We start from the raw sequence: 6,292 nt of genomic DNA on the forward strand, positions 1-6,292 counted from the left end.
CCCGACGTCTTCTGTGTTGAAGTTGTGCTACTAGTGAGTAATCGTATGTGGCAGAAGTAAAGTTCATAACACGTTTTTAGACTAAAAACGTTTTGTATTACAATTCCTTATAAACTTTTCCTTACTTAACGCTCAGTACCTTACCCAGCAGGGATCACTTCTAACTTGTCTATACTTTCCAGTTAAACCTACATTGGGCACAGCAAAAACCGATGTGTCACTTAAATCTGGACAATCATATAAGTTTCTAGGATGGGCACATCACTAATCGCAAATGTTGAGATTTCTGAAGCGTAAAGATAATACGATAGGTCTGGTGTACTTCAGGAGAGGACTGTTGAAATTGGATGGGTTCGTTCCTTAATAGTCAATTGATCTTGTTAGCATAGACATAAGGGTGGTGTGTGCCAGCCCTGGTTGTTTTGACTGGTTGAGGCTGGTTCAGAGCTGATTCGCGGGGATATTATTAGAGATTATCGTCCTAAATTCTTCCTCATTTATATCAATAGGAGGCGATCTCTACCCTTAACTACCTATCCAGAATATCTCCTGTCACTCGGAAAGCAGTGCAAAGCTCCTTGTAGCACTAGGTTGAATCTCTAAGCCACTTTTCCTGAAAGAATAAAAAAACCTCTTGCAAAATGACATATACAACATCGCATAATTTCAATAACCAATAAATAAAAAAGTAAGTGCTCCGCTAGGCTTCGAACCCGGTCTCACTTGTCGGGTGAGTGTGCTACCACTACACCACAAAGCCTTTACTTTTTGCGATTCAATTATTTTGTATTTGGCCGTATCTGTTACATATGTGTTTAAATAATACACACACACACACACACACACACACACACACACTCACACACACACACACACACACACACACACACACACACACACACACAACACACACACACACACACACACACACAAACGTGTGTGTGCGCGCACATGTGTGTATGTGCGCGCGTGTGTGATTTGTGATCTTAAAATTAACTTAATTTATAGATTGAGCTGAAAAACTTACTGTACAGAACTAAAGTAGAATTTGAGAGACTTTGTTTTATTTGATTACATTTTTTATACAAACTGAAATCGCTTAACGTGTAGTTGTAAAAAAAAAAACTTTTAAACGAGGAGTCTAAATGTATCATCCACGATTGGAGCATTTATATAATTACGAGACCTTAGACATTTGTTTAACTGTACGGAACTCAGAGACTTGTAAATAACGTGACGTGAGAGACAGAAACAAAAACATTTAAATACGTCACAGCTAAATGGCTTGTGACATTTGAAGTCCCTGTGGGCGGTAATATCCGCATTTTATAACTGTCTGCCTCCCACCGACAGCGTAATAACGAGGCATTTAAACCATAACAACACTACGTTTTAACTTTCAAAATTAAAACTGTTGCAAAAACCCACATTGTACTAGTATAGTGCAACATCGATTTAACAAACCACCTCAAATTAGGTTTGGGATAATTTATGAAATGATTATGTTATGGGTTGGATTATGTTGTGAAATAATAATACAAACTTTAACTAATGAAAGCGATAAAACGTTTTTATAAATTCTGGTACAGTTTATGGGGGTTTATATTTAACGAATATGTCCATCAGATAGCGAAAAACAGTGAGACAAGGGACAAAGAAGAAAACATAAAACTATGACTTTAATAGAAATCTTGCAATAAAAAATTTATAGTTTCTTACTTAGTCCTATGTAATTAAAAAATGTAACGCGGTTGTTTGTATTCAATGAAAGTACCCCCTACAAGTAAAGTATTTGTTCCTTTTTAACGCAAGAAAGACCCAACTATTTGTAAATAGAGTAACTTAATCACTGTGAAGTTATACATAGAAAGTACAATCTTGACTAATAAAGCAAATTGTATCATTGGTGGTGGCTACGACAGAAATAACAACATTTTTAGTTTAAAAAATCTAGTATAACCTTAAACAATTGCATCAATTAAAGGTCCAGTATAAAACTGAGGTCCTTCCTGAGGCATTGAGATAGGAAATGGTACATATATTTGTCCTGTACGAAGTATATGTCAAGATGTCTTACAGTATGACATCCGTTTGTAGACGCAAAAAGGATAAAAATCCTCTGCAAGCTGAAAGATAAGGCATATTTATATTTCTATATCGTAGTGTGATTGCTGATAAAAAGCTTATATTACATATTTTATAGCTGGAAGTAGTGAAATAGGATATAGTACAGAGATATATCTCAAGATTTGTTACAGGATGATGTCCGTTTGGGAAAACTAAACATAAATTGACTCTGCTGGTACAAGATAAAGTATATTTATATTTTGATCTCGTTGTGGGATTTCTGATATAAACCTACAGCTTGAAGCCAAACCATTTAAATTTCATATGTGATGCGTTACGCACGATTATTCCATTGCCAGACGCATAAATAAACAAAAAATACAGTGTAGGCTTAGACTCATCATACACCATAATAACAAGAAATGAACTAATTACAAGTTTTTTCTCCGGAGGGTAAGTTTGAAAGAGTTAAAAATGTGGCGAAAGACACAACAGTATGGCCGAGTTGAGAGCGTCGTGTAAGGACAGGTTTTTGGGTTTGTTCGCAAGGCAGAGGCCCAACCATCAGTTGAGGTCACCGCAAAGGTATTATATTTCCTGAATGGTTCTATCTACTGACATATTACAAACAATATAACACATACATTTATAATTTAACATAATAAAAACCATGTAATTTTAAAAAGAGTATATATTTTATACTACTCACCACTATTATGTATACAATTTATAACTAAGAGCTTGCATCTTGTATTACTTTCTAAAGTAAGGTTAAACTCACAGTTTGAACTACTCATGTTACTCCTAATGTTAAACACAATGTATTCACGTTTTCACAATATCAGAATAATTTTAGTATACCGGAAACATATTTCTAGATTACTACAATATATTATATTCGTAACTCAAAAATTCTGTATAATCTATATATATATATATATATATATATATATATATATATATATATATATATATATATATATATGTTATATATATACATATACAGGGTGAGTTTTTTTAAAAAAAGTGATCCAATAGCTAACTTTTTAATTACAACGACTTAGCACCACAAGAACACTTTAAATTTGGAACTTGCTCAATTTTAAGTTTCACTCAGGGATACACTTTCAAATTTTTTGAAGATGGCCGCCATTTTCCAATATGGCGGTCAACTTTAAAATCTCTTATGGAACACCCTGTATTTTAATTGTTGTTTTTAGATTCTACTCAACAAAAATAATACATTTTTTTGCTTTTGAGAGAGTTTTTCAATATCTCTAATGGTTCAGGAGCTACGTGGACTGGAAGTTTTTCATAATTTTTGCCAATATGGCGGCCAACTTTAAAATATTTTATGGAACACCCTGTATTTTATGTTGTTTTTATATTCTTAAACACTACAAAATAAGACATTTTTGCATTTTAGGAGTTTTTCTATATCTCTAATGGTTCAGGAGCTAAACGTGGACTGCAAGTTTTTTATCATCAGTCCGAAAAAATCCGAAAAACTTTTACTTGTAATGAGAACAAACTATGGCAAGAGTTAATTTTGTAGCCAGAATAATGTTTTCTGACGAAAACACAGCTAGAATAATATTTTAAATTTTGCTACAGAATTGCTAAAATACAAAAGACCCACTCGATGACATTCGGCCAGACCGATTACCTGAGTGCAGCAAAGAATGGTTGTTTAGGGCGTGGTGCCTGAACACCTGACTCTTACCAATGAATAAAAACCTTATATAAGGTTTTGTAACTCATTGCTCTTACCCACATCTAACCTGAGAATAGGCTGCGATGCCAAAATTTTTCTACTGCTGAACAGACACAGAGATTGGCTTATTGGCGTTCTCAAATCTTTAAACCTTGGCGCCTCAAAATATATGAGAGCTGCTTTTAATCAGATGCAATATTAACAAGTAGCATTCATAGACCAACGTTTTAGTAAAATACCTAAATTTGTACACACCTTTTTTGTTTTTGTCTTCCCTGTGACATGCGACTGCACATCGTTATAGAGTTGCGTTGATTGACCATAAATATTATTGTCTGTTAGACGTCTAGTTTTGTTATCCTTTGTTTTTGGTTTTTTTATATTTACTACACAGTTATTATAGCCACCACACAACGAAAATTTTCATGTATAGTTTTTAAAAAACAAAGTTAATATTCCAAAATATGTAATATTACTGTTCAAAATTTTCCGATTAGGACTGGTTTCATGTGCGTTATTGTAAATTAAATGTCATTTAGGGAATTAAAAGAATATTTTTTAACATTTCATTATTTTGATTCCACTGATAATACTTGATTTAAGGAATTCTCATTATCCTCAAAATGAGTGCCAGAACTAAATTGTTCCGTCAGGACAATCAGGAGATACAGCTACTCAACTTACTGCTACTGTGTTAAATAAATATACTGTTGTTGATAGTAAATAAACAATGGTTTTGGTTGTTTCTTCTCAACAAATACATATAATGTGGAAATGTGATTGTATTACCAACTATGTGATTATTTTGAAATAGATTATATAATTGTCTAATTATCCTGTTGATAATAATTATACACATACTTGGATTTAATTGTAATTTTTAGTTGTGATATGTGAGGTTGGCACTACTGTTGCCGTTTTCATTTGGTCACGTTTGCATATCGTTCTTTGAAATATCGTTTTTTAATTTTTCTAAAGCAATTCTTAGAGCACATAGTAATATAAAACGGCTAAATTCAGTGATAAGTAAACACAGGAGCAAGATATTCAATAATCCATTAGTGTGTAGATAAGCATTAAATACACTAATTGGTCGTTATCAGTGAGCGGCAGTGACAACGTGGTCGGCCAGTCTTGGTCGTGTCGAGCGGAGACGTGGCGTGGTGCGTTGTGTCGAGCGGTTTACTGTTGTTGCAGTTCGTATTTAGTGATTGTGCCAGTGCATACATGACTGAGGCTAAGATCGACCAATATTTTTTCACCACTAGCCAGAAACTCCAAACGCCAGCGACCCTCAACGTCACCTGATACTCCAGGAGAAGAGCTCATGGACGCCAACACGAAGGACGAGAAAGGTGGGTGATATTACTCACGGACAGTTAATGGCCGGACTTAGTGGGTCTGCTTGATCAGAAGCTTTCCAATCTAGCAACAAAAGAAGATTTGGTCAACCTCTCAAGACAGGTGAAGGAGCTAGCCGAGGAGAATAAAATGTTGAAAGACGATGTTGTGCGCCTCCAACTGCAGGAAAAGGTTATATGTAAAAAACTTTTGGATCTAGAAAGCCGGTCTAGAAGAAACAATCTAATATTTTAGAGGGCTTAAATGGACGGAAAAGAGCCCAGATTACAAGCAGGTGGTCCTAAAGTTTTGTAGGGAAATGTTAGGCTGTGGGGGATAGACTGTGGGTTAATAATCGGGCACATCTTCTGGGGAAGGACGGTAGTGCGGTGATAGCTCATCTCCCCGAGGATGCGGATGTCGACTACATCATGTCCCGAATTTCATCCCTGAAGGGAAAACAGGGTACACTGTGTGCACAAGGGATTTCCCTATGGAGGTGCGTCATAAACGTTCGTGTCTAGCGGCGGTGCGGTCCGAGGTGGAGTCGTGTGGCTGGCAGGATGAGGATGCCTTTGGCATTTGATCACCTTACCATTAATAGCACCAGGTTTACATGGGAGGATGGAAAGCTAATGGCAGGACAAAGAGACGGCGCTGACCAGTTAAAGACGCTCTTCAAACCACAGCTTTATCGACTTCCTGGATGGGCTGAGAGAGCGGGCTCCAAGACAACAGCGACAGCCGGGAGCTCCAAGACCGGAGAGAGGTGCGAACACGGCGGCAACGACGACTGTGAGAGCTGGTGCCGCGGACCCAGCAGCCGCGGGGACGGGGACGAGCACTGAACCGGCTGCGAACACCACCGAGGGCTGAGGGGACTTTGCCGATCCTGCATCCGGGGGGCTGCCGAGCGTGAGGGAAAAGAGTACTGGTTTATAATTTAAGAATAGTCTGCTACAATGTTTGTGGTCTAAAACTTAAGGCAAGTGATGTTTCCTTTATAAATTTTATTAGTGATTATGATATTATTATTTTACTTGGAACGTTTTGTTTCTGAACAGGATATCGAATTTATTGTAAGCAAATTTAGAGATTTCAAAATTCAGGGTCAGTCCAGCAACAAGATTGGCTAGCTTTGGTAGATTTATTGGTGGGTCTGTATTTTTA

The sequence above is a fragment of the Homalodisca vitripennis genome, unplaced genomic scaffold (genome assembly GCF_021130785.1).
Source record: "Homalodisca vitripennis isolate AUS2020 unplaced genomic scaffold, UT_GWSS_2.1 ScUCBcl_3321;HRSCAF=8783, whole genome shotgun sequence".
Lineage (NCBI taxonomy): Eukaryota > Metazoa > Arthropoda > Insecta > Hemiptera > Cicadellidae > Homalodisca > Homalodisca vitripennis.